The sequence below is a fragment of the Chionomys nivalis genome, chromosome 6, assembly GCF_950005125.1.
Source record: "Chionomys nivalis chromosome 6, mChiNiv1.1, whole genome shotgun sequence".
NCBI lineage: Eukaryota > Metazoa > Chordata > Mammalia > Rodentia > Cricetidae > Chionomys > Chionomys nivalis.
Window position 1 is genome coordinate 94,396,981 of NC_080091.1, and position 13,418 is coordinate 94,410,398.

The 13,418-nt window shown below is 43.0% G+C and overlaps 1 protein-coding gene across 4 annotated transcripts in view; it reads left to right on the top strand.

Moving 5' to 3' along the window:
* Rasgef1b (RasGEF domain family member 1B) overlaps positions 1 to 13,418 on the top strand; it is a 516,000-nt gene that overhangs the window by 23,979 nt on the left and 478,603 nt on the right. The gene's annotated exons all lie outside the window — the stretch shown is intronic.

Below are 13,418 nucleotides of genomic sequence, written 5' to 3' on the forward strand. Positions count from 1 at the left end.
ATCTGCAAAGGACAGCGGCTGGGAATGGAGGAGAAGGGTCTTAGCTTGAGTTCCTCCCCACAACCTGGGAGAACTGAGCCATGCATCTCTCCAAGGCCATCTTTGGTGTAAACAAGACTTGTTTTGTCCTAGGTATGATGACTAGATCCAGGTAACCAATTATGATTGGAAAATCAACCTCTAGGCCAACTCTGTGCCAGAGGAAGCAGCCTCTCCCAGAGCCCAGCCCCGCCTCTCCCCATCATGTACTCAGAGAGGCCCTCTTCCTCCTCCGGGCTGTGCTGCAGTCCCGCCGGCTCCTATTCCTTCGTTTCCCTCACCCACCCCCAAAACAGTGTTGTCTTTTCTCATCCAAGGTATTAACACTACTAAGGTGTTCATCTGAATTGATGACTCAGGATTTACCCCTGCCCTGCCCACTCCAAGCTCACTGAAACTGAACCAGTGCTAGGCTAGCTGGCTGCCGTGGTGATAGTGGTCTTGGGTGGTAGTGCAAGTACTGCCAGTGTGCCGAATCCTGGAGCTGCCTCTGCACCGGCCCTTTCACAGTCGGCAGGGGCTGAGTTTGGTCATCCATCCACTGCGACAGTCCCAGCCTTCATGTGAGCAGGCAGACAGGAGCTTGGGGGCGCAGCATGAAGCTCTTACCGAAACCACTGACCATTTGCTGCCTCTGATTCCCTCTTGCTTTGGTGTACTGGGCTATGTATTACCTCCTTGAAATAATAAAAGAGTAACATTTAAAAAAAAAAAAAAAGAATTTTCCTCAAACTTGAAAGTCTTTTGTTACAGCCAATGGTTTGTCTTTACATCTTGTTAACAGACTTTGTTAAGTAGGTTTACATTTTGATGAAGTCTTATTAATCGTTTTTTGCCTTTCATGGGCCATGAAGTTGGTGTTAAATCTAATAGATTCTTACTTGTTGTAGATATTTCCTGGCCTCATGGTTTTCATTTATATCAGTGGTCTACTTTGAGTTGTATATGAGGTATGGACCAAAGTCTCCTTCATTGTTAATTAAATGCTAATACCTAAGGCTGTTTGTTGAAAAGATGACCCTGCCTTTACCAAATCTCCATTTCTCAATTTTGCTATTGGTGGAGTTTCTGAACTCAGACTTTCTAGCTAAGTAGTCCACTGAACACCTGAGGGGAGAGCACATTTGTGTACAAATCAGTGCCACGCCCAAGGTTTCAGAGAGATCTACTGAGTTCTTACTCTGTGTCACCTTCTCTTGCTTGGTGTTTTGTTGTGTAAATTTTATTTACTTTGGTCTTTCCAGGCTTTGGTCTTTCTCAGGTTTGTCTTCTGGATTCAGGGAATGACCTGGGTTCTTCCCAAGGTCCCTCTTCCATGTCACAGGCTGGAAACTCTCTCAGGATGTAAACTTACTTGAGTTTCATCCTTCAGGACTTTTGTCTGATCTCCCATTCCTCTTATCTTATGTTGTTGCAAAACATTGGTTTACATATTTTGTGTGATCTTTCTGTAGTTTCAGCAAGTAGGCTAAATTGGGTTTCTGTTACTGCAAACACTCTAATTATAATTGGGGAATAATTATATACTAAACCATGCGCTAAATACAATGACTACAGCTGTAGAAATTAAGAAATCATTTCTCAAATGACAGGAGAAAGATACATGGTAGATGAGAATTACTGAGATTTGAATGTTAAGTAGCATTTGGATATAAACAGGATGGTCATATTTGTACAATAAGAAAACAGTTCTCCTCCCCTCCACACAGGCATGAATGAACAAGACCTTTGCTGTTAAATATTTGAAAGATCAGTCTATATATTAACCTCACAAATACTCTATTTTTGCTTAGTCATATCTTTTAGATTAAAACATTTAAGAAAAATATAGTTTGGTCATATGGAAATATGTTTTAATAATACCAGATTTTAATTTTTGACATAGTATTTTACTATATTAGTTTTTATTACAAATACAAATTAGTGAAATTTAGAATCACATGGGATTTCAGTCTTGTTTCTTCCCTTTATTGGCTGTGTTGCTATAGACTAGATAATTCCCTTGGTATATTTCTTATTGCTCCAGTTTGGATATGAGTGTCCCCAGGAGAAGGTCATGTATAGAAGGCTTGGTTCCTGTCTTAGACAGGGTTTCTATTGCTGTGGAGAGACATTCTGACCATAGCAACTCTTAAAAAGGAAAACATTTAGTTGGGGTAGATCACTTCCTGTGTCAGAGGTTCATTCCATTATCATCATAGTGGGCAACATGGTGGCATGCCGGCAGACATGGTACTGTCTGCATCATAATCAGAAGGCAACAGGAAGTTGACTGAAATACTGGGTGATATCCTGAGCATAGGAAACCTCAAAGCCCCCTATCCTCACCCAGTGACACACTTCTCCAACAAGGCCATACCTACTTCAACAATGTTACATTCAAACTCCCACAGTTCCTAACTGGTAGTGCTAGTGAGTCCCTGCTTTGAAAACAAAAGAGAACAGAGTAAAAAGATTGGGAGTAATAATAGTTACTATGAGCAAATGCTATCAGTCACAGAAAGTACTTGATGTACAACCTGGTCAGCTCAGCCCTTCACCAACAGTTGGCTGCTATTATATGTTATACTATAGAAGTGAAATGGCAAGTGTATGGAATTTTTGTGTGTGTAGGAGGCCAGAGAGATGGTTCAGAAGTTAAGAGCACTTCTTGTTCTTTTGGGCACACAGGTGGGACAGTCCACAGCTGCCTGTAACTCTAGCCAGGTGACCCAACACCTGCAAAAACACTGTTCTCTGCGGGTACCAGCGTGCACATGGCATAATTTCATGCACACCAATGCACGCGTGCGCACACACACACACATGCATGCGTGCACACATGCATGCACACACACATGCACGCACACAGGTAACATACACACAAATGAGAAAAGATACTTTAAAAAGTCAATGTTTGTGGTTGTTAGTCTATCAGCTTGTTTTAGTCCTTGACCGGTATTGTGACAAACTCCATCCAAGTGTGATCACTTGTTCATCCTTAGGCTCCATTTTATTTAGTGTCGTCAGGTTTCCCCCACAGAATGCCAAACAATGGGATAAAAACAGGAAACAAATCGAAATGTTAGCTCAGATGATGACAGTGCTGATGATCAGACAAGCTTAAGTTAAGTGACCTGAATATGTGTCTTTTCTCTTTGACTCTTGCACTGGATCTCTTCTCTCTCCTTGTCCTGCCCAAGCTCACATCTACTTCTCCCAGTTCATTCTCCTTGGGTTTTATTTATTTTGTATACAATGTTCTGTATGTATGTCTTCAAGCCAGAAGAGGGCACCAGATCTCATTACATGTGGTTGTGAGCCCACATGTGGTTGCTTGGAATTGAACTCAGGACCTCTGGAAGCACAAGCATTGCTCTTAACCACTGAGCTATCTCTCCAACCCTTCTCTGTGGGTTTTAATCCTGAAAGCTTTAGATGATTAATTTGCAGAGTTATGGAAACCAAGCTCCCAGGTCCCTTAAGGGAACCCTCACTGAGAAGCTGTTGCATCACAAATGGGAATATGCTCATCTGCATTCTAGCTACAGTGTGCACATTGGCTTGGTGTACTTTCCACTGAGCTCCTGTTGGCAAGTTTAGGGGTTCCCATTCTCAGGTCTAGTAGACACCCCGAATCCCATTTTTTCCTCTGTGGCAGCAGATAGTGTAAGAGTCATGTAACGGCTGGTGGTTTATCTTCTAGCTGTGTGTTCAGGTTCCTGGGGAAAGGTTCCCATCAGCTATAGTTACCATCTGATGTACGTATTGCTCGTGACTTTGGTGTTCTTATTGCTCTGTCTGCTCTCATGGGGGGTACATGGAGATCTGCAAACTATATCGCAGCTGCTGTCATCTCCCCAGAGGTCCCCTTGATCAGTCCATCCACACTTATCGCTTCATTTGAGGAACAGTCAACAGTCTCTGGAAGCTGTGACCCAAAGGTTAATGAAATGGAAACCAGAATGTGATGAAAGAAACTAGCTTAGCCGGAGGTGGCTTGCTAGTGGGATTCTTTTCATGCGGGCATTTAATGTTTCTGGATGTGTCTGTCTGTGACTCAGGATATGTTATTTCCTTCTTGCTTAAGTTTTCAGCTATCATGACCTCCTGGCATTGTATGCATTTTAAATAAGTCTATTCCTGCTCTACCGTATACACATGCAAATGGCATAAAACCTTGTGTTTTGAGGCCGCGCCCACCTCACCAGGCAGGCACCACTACAGTGGATGGATGTGTGATGGAGAGATGGGAAAGACAGAGAAATGGAGCCGTGTGTGTGCTGTGGAGAGAGGTGACCGGTGTGAGAGAGGTCTGAGGTCAACAGTGGACCATGTGACCCAGTAGCGTTGTCAGGATGGTGTTCAGCAGCCCGGAGCTTACGCCAGCTTCCCCCAACCCCAATATGACACTGGAATCACCTTGACTCTGGGCAGCTATGGAGGCCTGGAATAGGGAATGGACCTTCAGAAGGATCACCTGGGTCTGTGATGCCACCAGAGGTCTGTGCTGATGTCTTTGGCCTATGGTGCCAGAACAGACTATGAGGATTTCTGTGGTCTATGGTGCAGCCTGAACCCGTGTTGATGTTTGTGGGCCATGCTGCCACCTGAGGCCATGATGGTGTCTGTGATCAGGTCTGCCTGCAAGGACCTTGTCCTTGGTCCTGCTGTGGCCAGGGGCTGTGTTTGGTGTCTGTGGAGTCACCAAACCATGTGGAGGCCCATGATCTGTGCTCCAGCTGTCTGTGGAGAGCATGGAGGCTAACATTGCTGTCATATCAGTGACTGCAGATGCAGAGTTGAGAGGCTTCTGTGACAGCCCCTACCCCCAAACCAGCCCGCATGTACCCCCAAAGGTGGACAGGGTGCTGCAAGGGTGTAGGAGGGGAAAGACGCAGTCTATTCAGAAGGCAGGCCACTGGAAGTTAAGCCATCCTGCAGTGAGCATGTAGGTAACACAAACTGAATGTTTTAAAAACTTTTGGGGGGAAGTCACAAGGGTTCGGGAGGCAGATGTTGAAGGACTGGGAGGTGAATACAATTAGGGTGCATGATGTGAAATTCCTAGAGAATAAAAATGTTATATTAAAAAATTAAACCTTGTATTTTACCATTAGCTTAAAACTGAGCAGTAGGGCCTATCCCGGTCACTAGAATTGCAATGATGTCTTACTTTTTGTCACTTTTTGTAAGTTTCGGAAGGGATGCTCCATCTCTAATTTTTTATCTGACCTCTTGTTTTTATTGGTATTAAAATTTATTCAAGATGGGAAGATAAGAAATAAGAAAACCTTTTCAGGTTTTCATTTACTTTAAACCTGGAGAATTGCAGTTAGACAAGTCCAATTAATTTTGTAATTTTTTTCCCCTTTCTTTGAAGAACTAAACATGTCACCTAGCCACTTGAAACCTTGTGGGTTTGGTTTCCCTTTAAGAATGATTAGAGCCTAGGAGTGGCCTGGTGTAGGGTCTGTTATTTGTATTTTGATAAATAAATCTTGCCTGAAGACCAGAGCCAAAGCTAAAACCACAAGAGGTCAGGCAACAATGACACACACCTTTAATCCCAGGACTTGGGAGACAGAGGCAGATGGATTTCTGTGAGTTCAAGGCCACCCTGGGCTACACAAGATCAATACAGAAACAAATCCAGGTGGTGGTGGCTCACCCCTTTAATCCCAGTTCTAGGGAGTCTCACACCCTTAATCCTAGCACTAGAGGGAAGATAAAGTGGGAGCGGAGAGAGAGGATGGCTGCTTGGTTTGCAGTCACCCAGCCTTGGTAGAGGGAAGACTTCTCTAGTGGCTTGGCTGCTTGTTTTTCTGGTTTTCGGGTTGAACTCCAATATCTGTCTGTGGGTTTTTATTATTTGTACTACTGGGGTCAGTGAGAAATGAGAGGGGAGAATTCATCAGCATCTGCCCCACTCTGTCCAATACAGCACCCCATGGGGCCTTTTCCTGCAGTCATCATTGTGGGCGCGTTGTTGGGGCTCACCATGAAAGGTGGGGCGAGTAATAGTTTTACCTGATGTTAGCGGATGAAGGCAGCAATCCCCACTTTTAATAATCTGGGGAGATGTAATGGATTCCTATTTTTTTTCCTATTCCACTAGCTGGACTTTATTTTTAAAAACTGCATATGTATGTGTTGTGTGTGTATGCATGTGTGAGTGGGTGAGTGTGCGCATGCAGAGACCAGATCTTGGCAGTCCTCCTCTATTGCTTGCCACCCTGTTCCCTTGAGACGGCCTGCAGTTGATGGTGTTTCAACCTAGGCTGGCTGTCGTGTGAGCTCCAAGGATCCACCTGTCCATACCTGCCCATACTGGGCTTTGGCATTTGTGGCCATGCCAAGCTTTTATATGGGCACAGGGGATGTGAACCCAAGTCCTCAAAGTCGAATAGCCAGCTCCCCAGACCCAACTGGCTTCAATAGTAGTTGTCTCTGATTATCCTCACTTCCTCTCACAGTGATAATTTTATTCAATTTTCAAAGATTCAGATAGCACTCATTTTGGAAGCTGTAGGAATTGCTATGTGGAAGTGCTCGGAACATAGGTTCTAAATTGCAATGATGTACAACGAAACCACACCCCTGCCATCTGTTACCTGGTAGTCTCCGCAAGCCAACCAGCTCCTCTTAGCACCTATAAAATTAGCATTATAATAATCTATTCCTTCAGTTCTATGAGGGCAGATGCCTGGCACACAGTGATAATGCAATAGTAGCTGTCAAAGCTAGAAAGCATTGGTACAGTTATTACTCCACACTATACTCCAGATAGAAGGGAAATTATACACATTTTAATATAAAGTCTCATTCATCTAAACTCTCCCTCCTTTTCTTTTCACAGAACATTTTTTTTCATTATAAGATACTCAAAACCTAAAATAAATGCACAATTTAATATATGATTTATCTGATTTCCTACATTGAGTCATAAGACAGGTAGTTACTATTTATTGAAAGCTCAGTTAGACTGAATGCTCTATGAAATGCCCTAAAAAGCATTGCTATTCAAATTGAATGCTGAGAGAATTCTGCCCAGCGGTACAGTGGGGGGAAGGGCACTTAACGGAATGCTAGAAAGCAACTGGAGAAGGGAAAGGATGTGGTGTTATAATACGAATTATTATGCTTATAATCCCTGCTCTAGGGAACTGGAGGATTGCCACCACTCAAGCCAGCCTGGGTTAAATAGTGGGTTCCAAGGCAGTCTAGGGTGCATAGTGAAAGTTTGTTCCAGAGGACAGGAAACTGAAGAGCAGAGGGAAGGGGAGACCATTACTAACAGAGCTGATGTGGGAGGCTCTTCAGGTCACACAAAATGGAGTTTAAATGGGACAATTTGGGATTCAAGAGTCAGCAATGGCAAAGAAATGACGTCGGAGGAGAAAAGATCTCCCTGCTCTAAATCATCCGAGTCCAACCACTGAGTTTGGTCAGTTGGAGATGAGTAGAAGGCAGGAAAACGAGAAGGTGGAGATCTTGGGATGCTGACTCGCTGGGTTCCCTGTCAGCGGAAGCAGTGGGGAGGCACCCAGGAGGGGGCTCACACATGGGATGGACATGGCTCAGTATGAAAGACCTCCAAGCTCCTACGTTACTTAATAGGCGACATGTAATGCTTTGGTGTCTGAGACCAATGAACAAACTTCAAGGCAATATTTTTTTTTTCAGCTTAAAATTTTGATGCAAGCAACGAAAACATGCCAATAACATTAACCTGTTGGCTTTCTTCCATTGTTGGTTTGTTCTGGGAGGGGTGCGGTTTTGTATTACTTGAATCTTCGCTCTCTTCTCTAGAAGAGAAGGTTTGAGCTGTTGCGGCCTCAGCTGGGAATGTTCTCTGTAGGAAATGCTCTGGTGGTCTCACAGAAGCCAGAGCGGGGTCATGCAAACCAGAAGTCACTGAGGCATGGCTGACTCCAGGGAGCAAGAGAGAGTGGCTTGAGGACGAGATTGTCTTTCTTTTTATCCATATTATTTATTGACCTGCTATCAAGGGAAATGAAAAGCTAGTAGTGCATTCCACTCTTCCAGCAACTTTCTCTCCCCTTAGTATGGCTCTATTTTTTGTTGCTGTTAAATCAATATTTAATATTTCTTCTTTGGACTGTACAGATGTTATAGCTAGCTCTGCATGAAGTTTGCTATAACATTTTCTTGAAATTCTTTTGGGGTTTTGTAAGAAGTTAACATTCTGTTTTGGTGTGTGTGTGTGTATGTTTGTATATGGTGTGTGTATGATGTTGTGTATGTGTGTGGTATGTGTATGTGTATGATGTGTGTATGTGTGTGGTATGTATTTGTGTGTGTGTGTGTGTATGTGTTTCTGTAACCTGTCGTGAACTATTTCTTCGACTCTAGCAGAACTGTGACTTACCCAGTAGTACGTTTTCACACGCTTAAGTCACGCAGCCAGCTTCTTTTCCACTTGGTATAAGCACTACAATCTGGCTGCTGCTCTGAGGACCTGACGGAGAGCTGGCATTCTGAGGACTTCCTTCATGATCACATTTGCCTGTTGCTTGTCTCCGGGTGGAAATCTTTTGTGTTATTTGCCACATGTTCATACTTACTAATTTATTCTCTCGGGTGGTAGAATACATTTTCTAATCATTACTTTTTAAAAGGACATGGAATATGTGAGTAAAATATATGAGATCCTACATAAATTAGTTTATTGTACCAATTTCACTTTTCAAAAACTTGAATTTGAGACGTTAAACGTGGTTTTGTAAATTTTGAATTTTTTTGTGAAATGCTTAATGCCATTTCAACACACAGACCTTCTCTCCCCGACAGTTCCTGTGTTCTAATATTCACAAACATATAGGGTACCATCAGCCTTTTCCTTTCATTTTACCAAGTATTTTGTAGCTTTTTTTTGTTTGTTTGTTTGAACTCTTAATGTTCCTCCGATCTTTGGAAACATTTTTCTTCATTTCTTAATAATTTCTTACCATCAGGCCTTTGGCAGTCTCTAGTCTCTAGTTTATTTAATCATCTTCCGGTTCCTTATGTTGTTTGGTACTCTTCTCTTCTTTCCCAGAAACTCAGCTTCAATTTGGGATGCTGACAAGGACTCCCGCCAAAGGCAAACTTGAGCCCAACTTTGTTGAGCTTCCCTTTCCTGTGTTGGTCTGCTGAATAGTTTCTAGCTAGGAAGCTGCTCGGCCAATGTGAGAGACTCTCTCACCCTTAACACCCAATTAAGTCATTCATCACCTTACTGTCACCAAACTCAATACCTAGAAGGTTCCTCCAGTAATTCTCCATAATAACTCCCTCACCCTGCCCACTGGCATACTTACTGTATTCAGAGTTGAAGTCAGTCTCTCTTAATGCCATAGTGTGAGTCAAGTTTTTCTTACCTATTTAACTTGCCGGGTGCAGTTTCTCCTGGAGAATGCTTCTTCCACATACTCTTCCTCTCAGTCCAGGATCTCCTCTCAGTCCAGGATCTCCTCTCAGTCCAGGATCTCTTCTTAGCAACCAGAGGGTCTTTGTCTGTGACAGTTCGAATGTTAAATGTCTCCATAGGTCCTTTTGTTAAATGTTTGGCTTCCAGAAGGTGGTAGAACCTTTAGGAGGACCTTAGTGGGAGGACATAGGGCCCTGGGGATTCCGGCCTCTTCTTTTAATCTGCCTTTTGCTTCCCAGGCATGAAGTGAGCAGTTTGCTCCGCCACAGAAATCAGCCACTCCCTTCCAGCACTCCTGTCAGAGGCTCAAGGTAGTAGGTCTGTTTAATTTTATCAGGAGCATCCAGAAGTGTGAGTCAACAAACCTTGCTCTTTTAGACTAGTTATTGTAGGCATTGGATCGACTATTGTAGGCATTGAATCAGTTACTGTAGGCACTGGATCAGTTACTGTAGGCACTGGATCAGTTACTGTAGGCATCGGATCAGTTACTGTAGGCATCGGATCAGTTACTGTAGGCACTGGATCAGTTACTGTAGGCATCGGATCAGTTACTGTAGGCGTCGGGTCAGTTACTGTAGGCAATGGATCAGTTACTGTAGGTATTTGATTTTCATAATGATAACTGGCTGCAGTGATTTTTAAAGACCTTCCCCTACATTTTTGTACAAGTTCAGAGATTTCTTTTCTTGGTTGCCCCCCCCCCCGTTTTTCCTATTTAAATAGAGCAATAAAGTACTTCACGGAAGTTCTACGTGTGCTTTGGTGACTCGTGAAGCCTTAGTGTGGGATGACCCGCTGAGCCATTTCTTCCCACTGTCTCCTAACGTAGCAATGTTGATGCCAGTGGCTCCTCTCTGTGAGGCTAGCTAATATTTTCCCCAAGGAGAAACACCCCAAATTCTTGTTTGTTTGAAGAGGTACGCCTGTAAGACTGTGTGAACTCAAGAGACAGGATGAGGGAGACTCTGAGACACTCACATTTCAGTGTTTGCTCTCATGTCCTCCATCTGTTATAGATGTGGTGTCCTTTACTCTTTCTGTCTCTGGTGTTCCCCAGCTCAGAGAGTCTTCTGTTGAGAGTGAATCTGCAGGTCCTGTAGGTGTTTGAGTATGCATCTGGGTGGGCTGGAGGGGCAGGGTGGCCGTGGAGGGCTGGAGGGGCAGGGTGGCCTTTTAGAGGTCCAATGTGCATCCCTTTCCTAGTTTTCAACATTGTTTAATTTTCCATTCTTTTTGGAGGTACAGAATAATTATTGAGTGTCTTCATGAATTTGAATCACAAATAATGTCCATTTTTCCCTCCGCGGTGGTTTAAAATTAAAGTTTCGTAGGTGTATTAAATCACAATTACTTGTCTCCTTTATGCTTATATATTCCAACATTTTCAATCTTGCCCATTAAAATGGCTTTTCCCAATCGAGTATTGGTATTCAAGCATCATGCAAATGTTTTTGAAAAAATAACTTAAGATATTACATAATCATCTTCTGGCTTCCACACAGACACTAAGAAATTTAAGTCACCTTAACATATAAGTCTCTTCCCCCAAATCTCAGTATTAATAAATGGTGATGAGAATATTGACTTACTATGTAAATAGATAGGCCGTATTTCCTAGACACTTATTAAAGGGTGGAAAGCAGTGCTATTTTAAATAAATCCAATGGAAGGGAAAGAATTCATAGAGAATAAATTGTGTAAGTGAAACAGTATCTCATCTACCTCATTTGATTACCACTGAGGATTCCCTGGGTAACTACTTAACGGTAGAGGTCCATATTGATTTTCACTACTAATTACCCCAGAGATATGCCCCGGACTTAGAGTTTTAAATCCAATCCTGCACATGCTGAAGGTACTTTTCTGAGTTGTGACTTAAACAGGAAAAAGTTTTGACCGCAGTGACGCAGCCGAGTGATGAGAGCCGGTGGGAGCCGAGTCAAGACCCTTTCCCTCTTCTTTCACAGACGATCCAGCCTCACCCGGTGCACCAAGGACTCCTAAGTTGGGGTGTTTCAGACTAACTCAGGTGGAGTGAACTCTTCCTAAAACTCAGAACCAATAAAAGATGGGAGAAGTCTCCAGACAGCAGGACCGGAGGGAGGAATGTAGAACCTGCTGAGGTTGGGAGGCAGCGTAGGTAGTGTCAGGGAAGCAGGAGTGAAGTTGGAGGAACTGGGGGATTCCTGCCTGCTGGAGTCTGTGACTTCCCTTTTTCTGCATCTATGCCATGTATCCTGCCTTCCCTTTGAGGACAATAGAAGAAAACACAGTTGATGCTTTTTGTCAAGCCAGCAATGATTCTGGGTCTGTCTGGTCACGCCCACCATTTACATAAACTGCATTGGCGTGGCTGGAGTTTCTAAGAAATGTTTTTGCTCTCTCCTGATGTCCTTTTCTTGCTAAATCAAGTCCAGCTCTGCTTCAGTTGACCTTAGAGACGACAGTATGTGCTACAGGCTTAGCTCCCTTCTCAGATAGGTCATTGTGTATCTCTTTCATTTGCATGGTCTTCTGCAACAAGAGATGCTGGCGTTTTCTCTTAAATACTCTCATGGTATAGCTATTGTTTTCAACTTCTTTTGGTCCTTTGTTGAGGTGCTAACCACACTGGGCACCACTAGTCAACCGTCTTGCCAAGATCATACTTCTGTGCAGTTTTGCTATCTTGTTACATGTGAGCATTGCCAATTTTGGTCCCTCCTATTTGTGCCCTTTTGGTTAATTTGTGTATACACTCCCAAAGAAGAACCCCACATTTTCCATAATTATAAAAGCTATGAGCTCCTACTATATTATTTCCAAAAAGAGAAGTTAAAAAAAAACCAAAACCAAACAAATGGAAAAACCTTTCTGATTTTGCTAAGTATTAAAGAGTCTTTTTTTTTTTTCTCTTCCTGTTACCACGAAGCTGGCATCAAGGCTATAGCTTATAAGCATCCACAAAATTAAACAGTATTCTGTGGTGATTTATCTAAACTAAGTTCTTATGATTTTTCAATTTATGAGGAACTCATTCTTTGTGTTCATTGAATTTATTACTTTTTTTGTCAACTTGACACAAGCTAAAATCATATGGGAAGAGGAAATATCAATTGAGGAATTGCCTCTATATTGATCTGTAGGCAAGTCTGCGGGGCATTTTCTTGATTAGTGATTGATGTAGGCAGGCTCATCCCACTATAAGCTTGGCACCTATGGGCAAGCAGCCCTGTGTTTTGGACGAAATCAAGCGAGTAAGCCAGCAGGTAGCTGTGGTTCTCTGCAGTCCCCGACTTCAGGTTCACTTGAGCTCCTTCCCCGGCTGCTGTTGATGGTGGACTCTAATGTAAGATGCGGTAACTCTCCAGGTGGGTTTGCATCAGTGTTTATCATGGCAGCAGAGATTGATCTAAGACATTTACTCACAGGTGCCCAGATATTAACAGCCCTAGCGCTGAACCTTTCTTCCCGGACACCGAGGAGTCTGAGTTTGAACATTGATATGATGGAGAGAAGCTACATTAAGCCAGTGTGGTTGGCACTGAAAGATCTGGCAAGGAAGGAAGGTGTCCTACCTATTGGTCACCTCAGTATTCTTCCAAAGGGCTTTGGATATGGCCTGGTCTGCTAATGTGGTTTTGGTCACAGTGCTGTGAGAAGCTTAGTGGCCATAGCTCTTCCTGGTGCGTTCCTTTTTGATTCTTCGCATATCTAAGCTGGTACGGTCTTTGCCAGAATAAGAATTACATACTAATGCCAGTACTGAGTTGCAGTACACCAAACATTTATTGTGGTGCTGTTTTGTTAGCATTGAACTTATGGATTCAGTATTTTGGGAAAATGATGAAAACAATTTCCCCCAGAAAAATATTTGGGATCCAATTTTGAGTGACTGGGTAGGGGAAATAATTATCTCCACAGTTCTCAGTTGAGATAGACTCCTATAATGAAAACAGATAATAAGAGAAAAGCAAATGAGTGT